Source organism: Choloepus didactylus, chromosome 14 (assembly GCF_015220235.1).
Source record: "Choloepus didactylus isolate mChoDid1 chromosome 14, mChoDid1.pri, whole genome shotgun sequence".
In the NCBI taxonomy this organism is placed as follows: Eukaryota; Metazoa; Chordata; class Mammalia; order Pilosa; family Megalonychidae; genus Choloepus; species Choloepus didactylus.
In genome coordinates this window covers 98735300-98752223 of record NC_051320.1, presented here as the reverse complement: position 1 = coordinate 98752223, position 16924 = coordinate 98735300, and positions in this window count along the sequence as shown.

Genomic DNA, 16924 nt, shown 5'->3' with positions numbered 1-16924 from the left:
CAGAGGCGCTCAGCGCAGGGTGGCCGGCGCGGAGGGGAGGGCGGCAGGCCTGGCCTTGGAGCTCCCGAGTGGGTGACGAGGGGCCTGGGAAATCCGCTCTGCTGACCACGTGGCTCCAGGGAGCGATGAAGCCCCCGCTGGGGCTGGAGGGACAAGCACGGAAACCCCCCAGCTTGGGGTCTGTCCCGGCAGACGCGCGGGTGGGGGGCTGACCCCAGCCAGACGGGTGAGAGCAACGGGGTTTGGTTTTGTTTGAACGGGTTTAGAGCGGAGACTGCAAACACAGACAGAAGCTGACGGCGGGCCTGTGGCCAGCTCCGGCCGCCAGGGGCTCACGGCCATCGGCCTCCGGACCCCGACCCGTTTCCTACGTCCCACCTCGGGCACGTCTAGGGAAGACAAGGGCTCTTTAAAAATAACGAGCACAATAGCATCGTGGTGCCTAAATGGTGATAATCCTTAATATCTTCCCGTAACCGGGCCCCTTGCATTTGGGAGACCCCCAAGCGAGAGCACTGGCCAGGCCCAAACCACCGTCTGCTGTCCACCAGGAGGCCGGGCTCCCACTCGGGTCCGGAACCCCACCGCGAGCCGGGCTCCGAGCCACCCGGTCCCAGCAGCGGCCTGACCCTCTCCCCCATCCCGGGGTGGGGGCCGCCGCCTCCAGAAGGGCCTGTCCAGCTGAGCCGCCCCTTCCCCGCGTCCGGAGATTAGAGCTCAGCGTTTGCCTGTGCAGTCTGCGGCTTTCATTTGCAAATGAAGAGTTTTGTTGTTTTTCTTTCTAGCAATCCTCTTACCCTGCATTCCTTTCATCCCTCACAGCTCGGGGCCCTGTGGGCTGTGACGGGGCCTTCCAGCTTCTCCTCTTCCCACCATGAAGAAGCCGTCGGAAGGTTTCCCAAGAGCCAAAATATTTGCAGTTGGTTTTCAATAAATAACCAAAAGCCAGTTAAGGAAGTTATGTTTTATTGATAATATCCTAGGAGTTTTTTTGGTGGGGAGGTGTTCATTTTTTATAATCACAAATAGCCGTTACACTCTGTCCAGTGCTCTTTTGCATCAATTGTCATGATCAGGTTTTTTTTCCTCTTTAAGTCTATGAGGTGACTCCTGCTGATAAATTGTCTGATGTTGAACCCCGAGGCCTTCTGGACCCTAAGGCACTATTTTAAAAATGCACTGTCGCATTTCACTGGCTAATAGTTTACTTAAATCGTTTGCATCTATGTCGGTAATTTGCCTGGGCCTGCGCTTTGCTGCCCTGTATTTGCCTTACCTGGTTCTGGAGCCTCATAAAATGAGCTTTGCAACTTTTCATCTTTCTCTACCTTTTTGTTGTCGTTGTTCTTGGGGAGGGACAACTGGTGTGAGATAATCATACACTATTTTTAAAAACATTGGTGGAATTTACCTCTAAATCTATCTGGGCCTGCAGCTCTGAGGGCAGGAAATGTTTCAGCCACTTTTTCATTTACTGTCTATTGAAATTCTCTATTTCATACTCTCCAATTTGGTGTTTTGTGTATTTCTAGGAATGATATCTAGGTATTCAAATGCCTACATGTTTTTTGTAAATTTTACCGATATCTGTAATTTTCATTTTTATTGTCATTGTTCCTTATTTTTATATCTCCTCTTCCTCTTCCTCTTCCTCCTCTCCCGACATCTCTCTCTCTCAATTTTTTGTCAAAGTTCTGCTTATCTTATTAATCTTTCCAAAGAACGCGTTTTTTATTTTGCTGTTATCTATCAGTTTTGATCTTTGGTTTCATTGATCTATTCTCTTATCTAAGCATTTTCTTACTTCTAGTTTCTTTGCTTTGCTCCATTCTTCTTTTACCAATTTCTTGAGTTGAGAGCTTAATCTTTTCACCTTTTAACTTTCTTATTTCCTGATAAATGTATGAAAAACAGTGCATTTCCTTAAAAGGACTGCTTTAGTGGTATCCCACAAAATTTTTGTGATTTTTTTATTACCATTTGGTTCTAGGTATTTTAAAATTTGTTTCATAGTCTCCGTTTTAATTTAAGGGCTGTTGGTAACTCGTTAGTTGGGATGTGGGTGGATTTGTAGGGCACAGGCCAGCTGATGTTACGGGGAGACCAAGGATGCGGGGGCTTGGATCCCCCATGAGATAGAGGCTGGTTATTGCTCTGCCACCAAAACCAGTCCATAAGGGGGTGTGCAGGCCGGGGTCGGGGTGCTCCATCTGGCGGCTCTGCAGCCCCCCCCAGGGAGAAGCCCTCCTGCTCACGGCTGGAGCCGGGGCCAAGGCAAGTGGACGGTGCACGGCCCATCGGCCAGCCCCAGCTGCTCGGCCACCTGCCACAGGTGCGGCCTGGGGAGGGTCCCGGGGCCCAGGGAAGACGAGGCGGATGTCCTGCTGCTACAGGGAGGGAAGCAGGGCAGCCCGCGCTTGCTAACCTCTAATTTCATTGTATTTTCGTCAGAAATAGAATGTACAGTGCTGACACTGGGGATGTTCTCAAGTTTCTCTGAGGCCCAATAAATGGCCACTGTGTTCCCCGTGGACCACATATGGGTGTTCTGTGCCGTGTGGATGCCTGCAAACCAAATGTGCTCCGGATCTCCAGTGTTTTGTCTTCTGATCTAGTTTCTGAGATGTGTGTGTAATCGGTGGATTTCTGTGTCCCTGCAGTTCTCTACAGATTCTGAGATGCTGTCGCACGTTGTATGTTCTGCCCCCCCCCCGCCCCCCGTCTCCTCTCCTTTAGGATGGTTGTCTGGCATCCCCCTTAGCCCGAGGTCAGGGTTGCTTTCTTTTGGCTCATATGTCTTTTTATGTTAAGATCACTTCCTGTAGACTACAAAATTGTTGGATTTTATTTGTTCTTTTTTCAAATCCAACCTAAGACTCTCTTCAAGTTGATGAGCATAATGCATTTGCACATTTGTATCTACTGTTGTATTTGTATTTATTTCTGCCATTTTATTTCATATACTTTATTCATTATTTTTTATTCCTATTTCTTTTTTGATTTTCTGCTTTCCATTGGATGAATAAATTTTTCTTTTGCTGATTTGAAGTCACTTACTGTATTTTTGCCCCCCTGTTGGCTGCCCTTAAACTTTGGGCCATGCCCATGATGGCTCCCGTCTCCTCCCCCCCACCCTGGGCTGGTCCCTCGCTGGGCCTCTGCTCCCAGAACATGGAAATGTGCTGGCCCAGCCCCTTCCCCCCCCGCCTCAGAAACAACCTCTGTCCCTGGGCCCGGGGCCGCGAGCCCTTAGGAGGCCTCCTGCGCCTTCTGGAAGCTTTCAGACTTCCCCTTTGCCTCTAGGCTGTTAAATTCCAACCCCTGTGCCAGGGGACTTTTCCTTGGGCCCCTGTGCCAGTTTAAATGTATTATGTCCCCCAAACACCATTATCTTTGATGTAATCTTGTGTGGGCAGACCTATCAGTGTTGATTAGATTGTAATTCTTTGAGTGTTTCCATGGAGATATGCCCCACCCAACTGTGGGTGGTGACTCTGACTGGATAATTTCCATGGAGGTGTTGGCCCGCCCATTCAGGGTGGGTCTGAATTAAATTACTGGAGCACTACATAAGATCAGACAGAAGGAGCAAGGAGCTACAGCCAAGAGGGACACTTTGAAGAAAGTACAGGAGCTGCAGGTGAGAGACAATTTGAAGATGGCTGTTGAAAGCAGATTCTTGCTCCAGAGAAGCTAAGAGAGGACAAATACCCCAAGTGCAACTAAGAGTGACATTTTTGAGGAACTGCAGCCTAAAGAGGAACGTCCTGGGAGAAAGCCAGTTTGAAACCAGAACTTTGGAGCAGACGCCAGTCATGTGCCTTCCCAGCTAACAGAGGTTTTCCGGACACCATTGGCCATCCTCCAGTGAAGGTACCCGATTGCTGATGTGTTACCTTGGACACTTTATGGCCTTAAGACTGTAACTTTTTAACCAAATAAACCCCTTTTCAGTATAAGCCAATCCATTTCTGGTGTTTTGCATTCTGGCAGCATTAGCAAACTAGAACAGGCCCCTCCTAGAACACCCCCCCACCCCCACCCCCAGCCCTTTGGGCCTCAGCTCCTTCCTTTCTTCCTTTCTGGGAAGTACTCTCCAGGGTCCATTCCAATGCCTCCTCTCCATCCCTTTGTTCTCCTGGGAAGTCCCTCACCTGGTGCCTCCCACCCCGTCTCCCTTCCCGCCAATGAGACCCTCAGTGTTGAGGCTAGAACACGGCACTCTGGGCAGTTCAGATGGGGCATCCTGCAGCTGGTGTGCTTCTCAGGGACATCCCAGAAAGGGGCTGCAGTGCTGCAGCTGTCCACTTTTGGGTGGTGCCTGCATATCGTGCAGAACCATCTGTAAACCAGGCCTGAGTCTTCTCTTCCTCAGTCAACTGATTGTAAGGAACTCTTCAAGACGCCATAGCTGTGGGCTGGGAAAGAGAAGGTTAGGTGGAAGGAGTGGGGGCCATGGGCATTTGGGCCACTTCCTCATGTAACTTACTTGTGCCTTCAGGACCTGCTTGAGCTCTGTCTCGTATATACCATTTCAATTTTATGATGGCGTGCTGCTGTGCACGCCCAACTTTATGACTTGGTGGGTCAGACAACACCCAGCTCATGATAGGTAACTCAGGTCTCATGGTAACTTGGTGGCCCATGGTTAAGCGTTCTGTCTCTACTAAGGCCCAGTAGCAGACCAACAGCTGTTTCTCAAATGGAGAGTAGTTATCTGCAGAAGATGGTAAAGCTTTACTCCAAAATCCTAAGGGCCTGCGTTGTGATTCTCCCACAGGAGCCTGCCAAAGGCTCCAAACAGCATCTCTATTTGCCACTGACACTTCCAGCACCATTGGGTCAGCTGGATCATATGGTCCAAGCGGCAGAGCAGCTTGCACAGCAGCCTGGACCTGTCACAGAGCCTCATCTTGTTCCAGTCCCCGCTCAAAACTAGAAGCTTTTCTGGTCACCCAGTAAATGGGCCGGAGTAGCACACCCAAATGAGGAATATGTTGTCTCCAAAATCCAAAGAGGCCAACTAAGCATTTTGCCTCCGTTTTGGTTGTAGGAGGGGCCAGATGCAGCAGCTTATCCTTCACCTTAGAAGGGATATCGCGACAGGCCCCACACCCCTGGACACCTAGAAATTTTACTGAGGTGGAAGGCCCCTGTATTTTTATTAGATTTATCTCCCACCCTCTGACACACAAATGCCTTACCAATAAGTCTAGAGTAGTTGCTACTTCTTGCTCACTAGGTCCAATCAACATGATATCATCAATATAATGGACCAGTGTGATGTCTTGTGGGAGGGAGAAACGATCAAGATCCCTGCGGACAATATTATGACATAGGGCTGGAGAGTTGATATAACCCTGAGGTAGCACGGTGAATGTAAACTGCTGGCCTTGCCAGCTGAATGAAAACTATTTCTGGTGGTCCTTATTAACAGCTATTGAGAAAAATGCATTTGCCAGCTCAATAGCTGCATACCAGGTACCAGGAGATGTGTTGATTTGCTCAAGCAATGATACCACATCTGGAACAGTAGCTGCAATTGGAGTCACCACCTGATTAAGCTTATGATAATCCACTGTTATTCTCCAAGACCCAGCTGTTTTCTGTACAGGCCAAATAGGAGAGTTGAATGGGGATGTGGTGGGACCACCACCCCTACATCCTTCAAGTCCTTAAGAGTGGCATTAATCTCTGCAATCCCTCCAGGAATCCGGTATTGCTTCTGGTTCACTACTTTGCTAGGCAGGGGCAGTTCTAGTGGCTTCCACTTGGCCTTTCCCACCATAATAGCCCTCACTCCATGAGTCAGAGAACCAATGTGAGGATTCTGCCAGTTGCTGAGTATGTCTATTCCAATTATGCATTCTGGCACTGGGGAAATAACCACAGAATGGGTCTGGGGACCCACTGGACCCACTGTGAGATGGATCTGAGCTAAAACTCCATCAATCACCTGACCTCCATAAGCCCCAACTCTGACTGTTGGACCAGAGTGATGTTTTGGGTCTCCTGGAATTAATGTCACTTCTGAGCCAGTGTCTAATAATCCCTGAAATATCTGATCATTTCTTTTTCCCCATTGCACAGTCATCCTGGTAAAAAGCCATAGGTTCCCCTGGGGAAGGCTGTGAGGAAGTTTAACAGTATAAATTTTTGGCAGTGTAACAGGGTCCTTCCCCAAGGGTACCCAGACTTCCCTTCATTCAAGGGGCTCTGGGTCTGTAAAATGTCTCAAGTCTGGGAATTGATTAAGGGGCCATGACTCTCTATTTTGTAATTCAAGGTAGACTTTTGTTCACTTGACCTAGAATTCTTCTGCTTATATAGTTCAAACAAGAATTTAGTCGATTGCCCCTCTATTATACTACTTGGTACTCCACAATCTACTAGCCAATGCTGTAAGTCTCTGCATGTCAGATTATTTTGACTGCTGCTTTGAGCCTGTTTTCTGTTATGGTAGCCACACCCACCTTGTCTTTGGCGATTAACTATAGCCACATGGCTTCTGCTGACTTGGGAACGGATTATCCAAATTGTCTTTAAGGATTCCAGCTCAGGGACAGCAGTTCCTACAGTAATATCTGACCTACAGAGAAGGGCGACTACAGAGCTCTTCAGGGATGATGGAGCTAGTCTCACAAATTTATTCCTCACAGTCCTGGTAAAAGATGTGTCCTCTGGACATTCCAGGGCTGTGTGAGCAGGTCTTCCATGATAAATCCACTCTAACATTCCAATCTCTCTAAGCCTTTGAATCCCCTCCTCCACATTGTACCAGGGCAGTTCTGGCATTTCAACCTCTGGTAATGCCGGCCACATTTTGATCCACATTTCAGCCAAACACCCAAACAGACTGTTAATGTCCTTTCTAACCCCTCGAGCTACAATGCAGAATCTCTGCTTAGTGGCCCATATCAGTAAATTCAGCCTGATCCAACCTTATATTCCTTCCACCATTATCCCACACCCTTAATATCCATTCCCACACATATTCTCCTGGTTTCTGTCTGCATAAGTTGGAAAACTCATACAGTTCCTTTGGAGTATAGCGTACTTCCTCATGGGTCACACTTTATACCTCACCCTTTGGGGCCTGTTGGGAATTTAGTCTGGTTATAGGTCTTGAAGCAAAGACTGGTGGTGGGGGTGGGTCATGAGAAGAATTAGAAGTATCCCTCAAGCCACTTACCTCAGGACATTCCATTGCAGTTTCATCTGTTGAAACAGGATTAATCTCTCCCGACAAAGGAGTGAGGGCTGCTTCTCAGGGGAGGTAATTACAAGTTTAGCAGGCACTGAAGGGTTAATCTCCTTAGGTGGGGGTTGGGTGGCAGGCTCCTCAGGGCAGACTGGAGGTGGGGAAGCTGTTTCTTCAAAGCAGGCTGGAGGTTGGGTAGCTGTCTTCTCAGGGCATGCTGGAGCTGTTTCCTCAGGACAGGCAACTAGAGGTATATCTAACAAAGACTCAGCAGATTCCAGGGCTTCAATGTCCCCATCCCAAGTTTTGGGATCACATTCTTTTCCAATCAGTGCCTTTACTTTAACAGCAGACACCCTGCAAGGCTGAGATTTTAGTTTACGTTGTAAATCTGCTACTCACACAATGAGACTCTGCATCTGGTTTTCAGTGACTTCAAGTCTGTGACCACAGGAGATAAGAGTTTTTTTCAGGGCACACATAGAAACATACATTTTTCATTCAGTGCTTAAGCTGCAAATTTGAAGCCTTCAGCTCATCCCTTTCTTTTATAACTGTATCCAGCATATATATGAACAACCAGCCAACATCATTATATCACTTAACTCTACAAAACTCTGCTAAGGTGTCAAAAACACTGTCACCCAGAGCCTTGACTCATATAAGTGCATGAGTGCTGGTATCCAGTAGTGATATTTTGCATATCTCTGTTGTCACTGACACCGTGGACTGTCAGTGCCATCTTGATTATTGGAAATAAAGTCATTAGTGCCTTTGAATCTAATCAGAGTAGAAAACTAATTGCAACAACTCATTTTTAAGATTCTGTTTCTCAAGAACCACTCCTGGTACCAAAGCTGTATCAGTTAGGGTTTTTAGGGAATCACAACCAACAGGAGATATCTGTAAATATGAAATTTTATTAAAGTATCTCACACAATTATGGGGATGCACAAGTCCAGATTCCGTAGGGCAGTGTATTAGTGTTGATTAGATCGGAATCCTTTGAGTGTTTCCATTGAGATGTGACTCAGTCAACTGCGAATGAAACAATTTGATTGGATAATTTCCATGGAGGTGTTACCACACCCATTCAGAGTGGGTCTTCATTGGATCACTGGAGTCCTATAAAGAAATTCACAGACAGAAGGACCTCAGAGCAACTGAGAGTGACATTTTGGAAGAGCAGCTGCAGCCAAGAGGGGACAAAACACCCCAAGAGCAACACTTTGGAGAACGCTGTTTTGAAAAACAGCCTGGGAGCAAGCAGACGCCAGCCATGTGCCTTCCGAGCTAACAGGTTTTCAGACACCAATGGCCTTTTTCCAGTGAAGGTACCTGATTGCTGATGTGTTACCTTGGACCCTTTGTGACTTTAAGACTGTAACTTTGTAACCAAATAAGTCCCCTTTATAAAAGCCAATCCCTTTCTGGTATTTTGCATAACGACAGCATTAGCAAACCGGAACAGGCAGGATGAAAGCTGGCAACTCCGATGAAGATTTTCGATGGCTTCCCCAGGAAAAGCTGGCTGGCTGAAGTGGAAATGAAAGTTCTCTCTTCTGACTGCTGAAGTCATCACTTCTCCTTTTCTTTATTCTATTTATTTTTAATGCATTTTTATTGTGAACTTTAACATTTAAACATAACAGTGATAACTTTCAAAGTATGATTTAACAGGTAGGTAGAGAGCAAATTTCAAAGGATGTTATGGGTCACAGTTGCACAACTTCAGCTATTTCCATTATTGTAAAATATAACATACATATAGAAAGGTGTTAACTTTCGATGTACAGCTCAACAGCAGTTATATAGGTAATTTCAAAAATTCTTAAGGGTTACAGTTCCATAGTTTCAGTTCTTTCCTTATAATGTAATACAGGGTATATACAGAAGGGAGAAGACTTTCAAAGCACAATTCAACAATCAGCGACAGAGCAAATTTCAAAGGATGTTATAGGTTATAGTTCCACTATGTCGTTTACCTCCTTCCAGCCATTCCAACACCCCAGCATCTAAAATATATATATTTATGTTAAGTTTCAGTACTGACGGGCCTTTGTTAAATCATATCTTGTTTGTTGCTACCCTTTCCTCTCACTTAATCTCTTTCTCCATCTTCAGGGGTGTCTAGGCAGTGAGCACCCTAACTTGGTCATATTGAAACATCTATATGTTGCCTCTGGGTTTTAGGACTTGTCTGGTATAGGAACACTCTGGTGGATTTAAGTTTCTAAAAGATAAAACTTAGTGAGTGCATCTTTTATAGAATCTCAGGTAGGGATGTAGGTATTTGGTAAGGGCAAGGCATACTGTGGCCATTTGGGATGTATAGCTGGAGCGTGCATAAGAGAAACCTCCAGGAGAGCCTCTCGACTCTATTTGGGATCTCTCAGGCACTGTGACCACATCTTGTTACCTTTCTTTTCCTCCCCCTTTAGGTCCAGTAGGCATTTTCAATCCCTCACTGCCAGGGCCCGGCTCATTCCTGGGTGTTATGTCTCATGTCACCAGGGAGGTTCATTCCCCTGGGAGTCATGTCCTTCGTGGGGGAGGTTAATGCATTTATTTGCTGAGTTGGGCTTAAAGAGACGAAGGCCACATCTGAGCAACAAAAGAGGCTCCCTGGAGGTGCCTCTTAGGCATAATTATAGGAAAGCTCAGCCTCCCATTTACAACCCTCAATTTCACAAGAGCAAGCCTCAAATTGAGGGCTTGATTTATTAAGTAGTGGGTTCCTAATTTCACTTAATATATATTCTATCCCAAGATAAACAGTCAGTTTCTTACTTTATTTTCACTTAGTTGTACAATCATCACTCTCAACTTTAAACAATTATCATAACATAATACCTCTCAGAACTCTTATCAGCTGCTAATTATTCATCCCTAGTATTAGTGTAGTATCGGTAAGATATTCCTATTAAACATAGTCTTTAATATGTAACAAGTAGTTTTCCCATACACCACTCTGTTGTTAACCCCCTCCACCAGTGTCATACCTTATAAGTATATCATGCTAACACTTATTCAGGCTTGTGGTGTTATACTGTGGGTTATGTGCCTTTAAACAACCGTTTACAAACATGTTCACCTTCAATGTGTCGCTGATACTTATAATCCCATTATCGAGCCATAATCACCCCTGTCCATTCCCGTACCATTAAGTTCACCCTCATTATCACGTCTGTACATATTAGATTATCATTGCCCTTCACTAGCTTCTGTCTATCTCTAGGTTCCCACTTCTCGTTTAAAGCCTTCAACTGATTGGATTAAACGTCTCTCATTACTGAAGACACTTCCCTTAATTGATTGTAGATGTAATCAGCCACAGATGCAATCAACTTACTGATACTTTAAGTCCATGAAATGCCCTTGAAATAGCAGTTGGGCCAGTGCTTGCTTGAGCAGACAGCTGGGCACCGTCACCCGGCCGAGCTGACGCAGGCACCCTCTACCCCAGGCTGCTCCTGTGTGGGGTCACAAGGCTAACACCGCCCTTCAGCGGCAGGTATCCTAGGCTACGGGAGAAAGTTCTACAGTTATTTTACTCACAGGGAACCCACCAAACATTTGTGTTTGAGCCCCTAGGCTTCTTTTCCTGCTTCTTCTGAGGCCATCTAACATCTTCCTCGATTGACCGTAGCAGCATTCCACGATGACTCTGACTGTTGGGTACGTAGACACATTCCAGCTTCAAGGAGCTTCGGCCTCCCATGGAATGTTCTCCCACTGTCTTTAGTTAACTGAAGGAATTGGATAATAACCCATGTCCCTCAAGTGGCAACTACCTAATTCTAATTCTCTCTGTAACTATTCTTTCTCAGTTCAACATGTTACTTTTCTTGTCAGAGAACATCCACACAAGACTGTGCCTGTGACATCTGTCTGGGACGGCTTGACCGGGAAAGCTGCTGAGGGAGGGATCCCAAGCGCCAGGACGCCTCTGTGTGTTGAAGACCCTGAAGCTTCTGATTCAGCTGTGCACCGATGCACGGGTGGCTGTCCCCATGGGCGTGTGAGCGAGCGTCGCGGGGCGGCTGAACGAGTGGACAGGAAAACAAAGCAGCTCTAAGTGGGCCGGAGCACACGGGCCTCCCCCAGGTGCTGGCTGGTTACTGGACAGGTAGATGCACACCTGCCATACAACTGGACAGGCAGACGTACCTTGCGGTATCCTTTTTTGACAGGGAACATTCATAAAGTTTTGCCCAGTGCACCCCAAAATCTTCCTGTCTTGCTAGATCTTTTAGGCCTAAGAATAATATGCTCTCTGGTATGGTGGGAATGGCCCTTAGTATTTTGCTCCCTAATTCTGGAGCCATAGATGCCCTAAAACAGGTAACTGCTTTAGCTAATTTCACTGCTCATGCTCTTAAAGATACCAAATATGGTATAATTCTTTTAAATGGAGAAACTGAACGGATGGGAAAGGTCATTTTGCAAAACCACATGGCTTTAGATATGCTAACAGCTGCCCAAGGCAGCACCTGTGCCATGACTGGTGCTGCTTGTTGCACCTAAACGCCAGATGAACCTGCCAATATTACTGATGCAAACTTCTATTAATAATATTAAAAAACTGGGATTTACTGACTTTTTTCATGGCTCACTCATTTCCCTTACTCATTTCCCTTCTTGCAGTGTCCTCACTGTATTGATTATTTGTCTGCCTCGTTGCCGTTTATGTTGTGGTTGTGGCCTCATTTCCCAACATCGCCGCCGTCAATCAACCCGCGCCCTTCGGTTCCCACGCTCAGGGACTTCTGCAGAAGAGGCGGCGGGAAGACTGCAGGCTGGTGGGCCGGGGTGGAGTGTAGCTGGCATAAACTTTTGGGGACTCCTCCCTCTCCACGGGCCATCAGGGACACAGTAAAGCTCAGCAGGAGGGAAAGGGCAGCGTGGCCGGAAGCTGCGCCCAGGGGGAAACCGACAGAGCCGGAGACGCTCCCGCAGCCAACCGCGCGCGCGGGCCCCACCCCGCCTCTCTGCGTTTAAACCCATAAAACGCCGCCGGGTCCTGCGATCGGCGGGACGAGCGAGCGCGGGGACGGGCACCCCGTGTGGGCGGTCAGCGCTCCGCCTACTCGCCGCGCCCCTCGCCCCCGCGGCCGGCCGGGCCCGCGCCCCTCTGGACACCCCCGAGCATCCCTGAGAGTTGGCCTCCCGTGGAGACCGGGTCGCTGCCGAGGGACCGGCTTAGGTTGAGATGCGGTCCCACGGGGGACCTGAGCAGAGGAGACCCGGGGGCCCCGCGCGCCCAGGCGCCCACCCCGCGGCCCGCGAGCGCGTTTCCCGGCTGCGCGCACGCCTGCCCCGCGTCACCGCCACCCGCCGCTCCGCCTCGGAGGCCCCGGGAAGCCTCTTTGATTTTGCAAGTCTTAGTCGTTTAAGTGGCAAAACCTCAGACCGCAAACGTAGGTGTGCAAGAGACGTAGCTATTATTTTTGTCACTGAAGTTAATGTTTATTTGAGCCCCTGCTCCGCAGCCTCTTGGGCTCAGCCAGCTGGTTCCACCCTCTTTGTCTAAGGTTCCCTCGGGCGCGCCGGTGGGGGGTGGGGAGCCGGGAGGGGCTCTCGCATTTTGAGTCATTGCCGTCTGCGTCATTTTGGCACCTGCTGAGACGCGGTCTCCCCACCCCCAGGCGGCAATCTGTGAGGTCACCGTCCGCCTTCTCCAAACCCCAACCGCGTTCGGGCACGGACTCCACTTTCAGCTCCTTACCCTTTGCGCCATCATCATCCTCTCACCTTCTCCTGTGAGTGTGCCCCAAATAGTCTCCTGGATACCACTTCCTCCCGCTCAGGGCCCAGCTCCAGAGATGGGCACGTGCCTGAGGCCACAGAGCCACTGATTGCGGATGAGACTTTGTCTAGAACTGCTAGGAGAGGGGCAACTGGGTTTCTTTTTCCCTGCCGTGATGATGTGACCTAGAGTTGTTAGAACTTCCACATGTGGCTGACAATGAAGCCAAAACAGTAGAAACGGTGGCCATGAGAGAGAGAAAAATAAACAAGGGGACACTGTTTGATCCACTAGATCAAGCCTTTCCTGAAGCCACACTCCACGTGGAGTTCTTTATGTGAGCTAATAAATTCCCTCTTCTGCTTAAACTACCTTCTGTTAAATCTCTGTGACCAGCAACCAAAAACAACCCCAACTGACAAGAAATTGGTAGAAGGATGGTGGTGTTACAAGTCCTAGAAGGAGGACAAAGAAGGGTGGATGGCGGGGGTCTCTCCTGGTCTGGAACGCTGGTGATAAACTTGGGCCTGGGGCAAGGGGCAGAGGTGAGGCGTCTCCCCACCCCACACCCCGTTCCTAGTTGTCCTGAAGCCAAGGCCGAGGCGGAGGCGTTAAGCTGAGGGCTGGGTGGATCCTCAGAGAAAGTCCTCGGGGCCTGGTTTGCGGTCGGGGTTACTGCTTCTAGGGGGAGTGGCGGCCGGTAGCCGAGCCCTCAGCTCTCGGGGCTGCTTAAAGGGTACCGGCGGCGGGGGCTCTTTCCCGGAGGCGAGGGCGAGGCGGAGGACGTGGCCAGGGTCCTCGGCGAGAGGCGTGCAAGGTATGGAGGGCGGCGATAAGGACAAAAACACTCTTCATCCAGTAGGAGTATGCGCCAAAGAGATTTATTCAGGGGTGATTACAGGTTATATAGGTTGGTAAGAAGGGCAGGGCTGGAAAGGAGGTGAAGTAGCCTTAAATGGCAATATTGAAGGGAGAGGGGCTAGGATTGGTTCTGAGAGGACGCAGGAGCCGTTGCAGCGGGCGGGGGTTGTTCTGGCCACGGTGCATGCGCACTGGCGGTGGCAGGAGTGGCCTTGGCACAAGGGAGTATGTGGGTAAGATAAGGTAGTGGGGAAAGGGCGGTTGGGAGAAAGGCGGTTTCCTCCGGCAAGCCTCCCCTGCCAGTGGTATTTTGGGTGAGGAAAAGGGAGCTGCCTTGACCTCGCTCCTCAGGCTCGGGGGGGGCTGCAGAGGGCACTCACGCCCGTACCTACTACCCTCCCCAGGGGGTGATATCAAGTCCCCTGGCCCAGGCCTGGTAAGTCGAGGCACAAGCTCAGACACCCGCACTGGTTCCAGCCCTGGGAAGGACGGATTGCGGGCAGACCGGAAGCCGTTCCTCTCTGAAGGGGCCTCTGGGACAAGGCCCTCTCGGGCGCGCCCTGACTGCAGCGTGGGGGACGTCCAGGAACGGGACTGAGGGCCGTCGGAACGGCCACCTGAGGCCTCACATGGGCTCGTCTTCACCCCAGCAGCTGCACCTCGAGTGGGCTCCGGAGGCCACCCTCTGCCCAAGCTTCCTGCGAAGCTGGCCTCGCCCACTCTGGCGTCCTCTTACTCAACACCGGGCCCCGTCCAGGGGTGGGCACGCATCCTCTCAGAGGTGCTGGGTGGGGGCCGGGGTGGAGGGGAGCCCGTGGGAGCCGGAGCTGCCGCGACTTGCAGCCCAGGACGGCGGCTGGAGCCAGCGCGGGCCAGGCAGGGTGGGGAGGCGGGAGCCCAGACCCTGCAACGCCCCCCCATCTAGACTGCTGGGGACTGTGAGTCCAGCCGCCCCCTCTGCAATCCAGCCCTCGCGGGGCCCTGTGGTCACTCCTCCAGGGCTGCACGGGCCGTCTGCCGGGCCCCACCTGGCTGGGGAACAGGTGCCTCCGATCAGATGCCCCCGAATGCTCTGGACTTTCTAGCACGTTCTGGCATGCATGCAAACTATCCCACGTGCCATATTCTTTCCCTGGTGAGTCTATCTTGCCACGAGAAGCCACTTCCTATCTCAATGGACAGCCCCTGCCAGCCGAGGAGGGGGAATGTTCTCTGCCTGACTCAGCTCTCCCAGGGGACACCACGGCCCCCCATCCAGCCCCTTCCTCCAGGGTCTCACGCCCCGCCTGGCCCACCCCTCACCTCGGCGGGCACCTCCCACCCCAAATCTTGATGCTGCTCTCAGATCCACCACCCCTCAGCTCCAGCCAGACTTGGCACCGCCTCTCCCCACCTGCTCATGCCCCTCACCTGCGAGGCCACCCTCCTCCCCACCGCTCACCCGGGGCACCCCACGGCCTCTTCCTGAGTCACCGCACAGGCCCTGCCGCCCCCACTCCCAGCCCCCTGAGCGGGGCTACCCCGCAGACCCCCTGGCTGGCTCATCCCCCGGGCATGTCAGCCTCTGCCAGACATGTCGTGGCGAGCTCACCCGTTAGATTGCCTGAGACAGGCCCTGCGTAACCGCAGAGCAGCTCGGGAGGCCAGTTTGGGCTCGTCCGCAGACTGGGTTCTGTCTCCTGAGTCCCAGGCCCGGGTCAGTCTGCATCTCCCTCCAGGCTCAGCCCTTACCACATCCAAACACGCAGCGCCACACGTGCATGCACGCCTGCACTCCCCGGCACAGTGGGGCTGGGGCTGTGGCTGCCACCCCGGGCCCGGCCACCTGGGGAGGGAGAGGCAGAGTGGGCCCTCAGCCTGGGTGGGTGTGGGGGGAGCTCTGGGCAGGGGCACCCTGTCAGTTGGGGCATCTGCTTGAGGTTGCAAGGAGAGGACCCGAGAGGGGAGGTCCTGGTGGGGAAATGCCCGTGCAAAGGCCTGTGGCAGCACCAGGGACGAGCCCTGGGAGATGGGGACACGTGGCTGTAGGGTCAGAAAACCAGCCTCCTTGCTTGAGTGAGCACTTGTGGAGCTGGTACAGCCTGGGGGCCGGGGCCTCTGCCCACGGCTGCCCCTGCGTCTGGGTCACTCTGCGGGGAGAGGGGAGGGAGCACGGAAGACTTCCCAGCTCCCTGTGCGGGGGGGGGGGGGTACTAGGCCTGGCTTCCGGGAGATGGGCATTTGGGCAACTTGGAGAGGCCCCCCAGGAGCAGGGGATGGTGACAGCTGGGCCCCCAGGGGCAGGGGACAGCTGTGGGGGAGCAGCCATGGGAGCTCTCACAGAAATGAATCCCTCCGGGCTCTGCCTTGGGTGGGGGCACAGCCAGGTCTCCTAGGCTCCCCCCACCATGGGCAGCCTGAAGGGCGGAGGGGCATCCCAGGCCCAGAAGCCGGAGTGGTGACGGCTGTTCCTGGGAGCCCCTGGGCCGGGTGTGGGGGCCGGCGGCTGCGGCAGGCCTGGGCTCCGAGTCCCGCTGGGGCCCACTCCTCGGCACTCCCAGGGCCTGGGGGCGGAGGCTGGAAACAGGGAGCAGGCAGGGTGGGCCATCCTGGGGCACCCCTCCCAGGAAAGCCACAGCAACCACCACCCATCCACCCACAGCGTCTGCCCGGCCTGTCCCGGCCTGTCTGCCCACCTACCCCACCCCACCCCACCCCACCCAACATTTTCCGATGGAAAGTTCCCAGGGCCGAGGCTTACACCCCGCAGCTGGGCGGGGGCTGGGCCGGCGGGTCACTGGGCTGGGGGGAGGGGGCTGCAGAGGCAGTTCAGGAAAGTCCACCCCTCCAAGTCCCCCGACAGGAGGGCCCCTGGTGGAGGCCACCCTTGGGTGGAGAAGTCAGTGGATGGCTGAACGGATGGATGGGTGGATGGAGGGAGGGATGGACGGATGGGCGAATGGGCTACAGGAAGACCCTCTGCTCATGCTGGCACCCGCCTGCCCACCCGACCACAAAGCATGTCCAGGCACCGTGTGTCCGCAGGGAGCTTGGAGCACCCTCTCTGCTAAGGAGGCCCCTGCTGTGTGTCCAGCAGGTCTGGGAGGATGGGGTTTCAGGCCTATAGGAGCAGG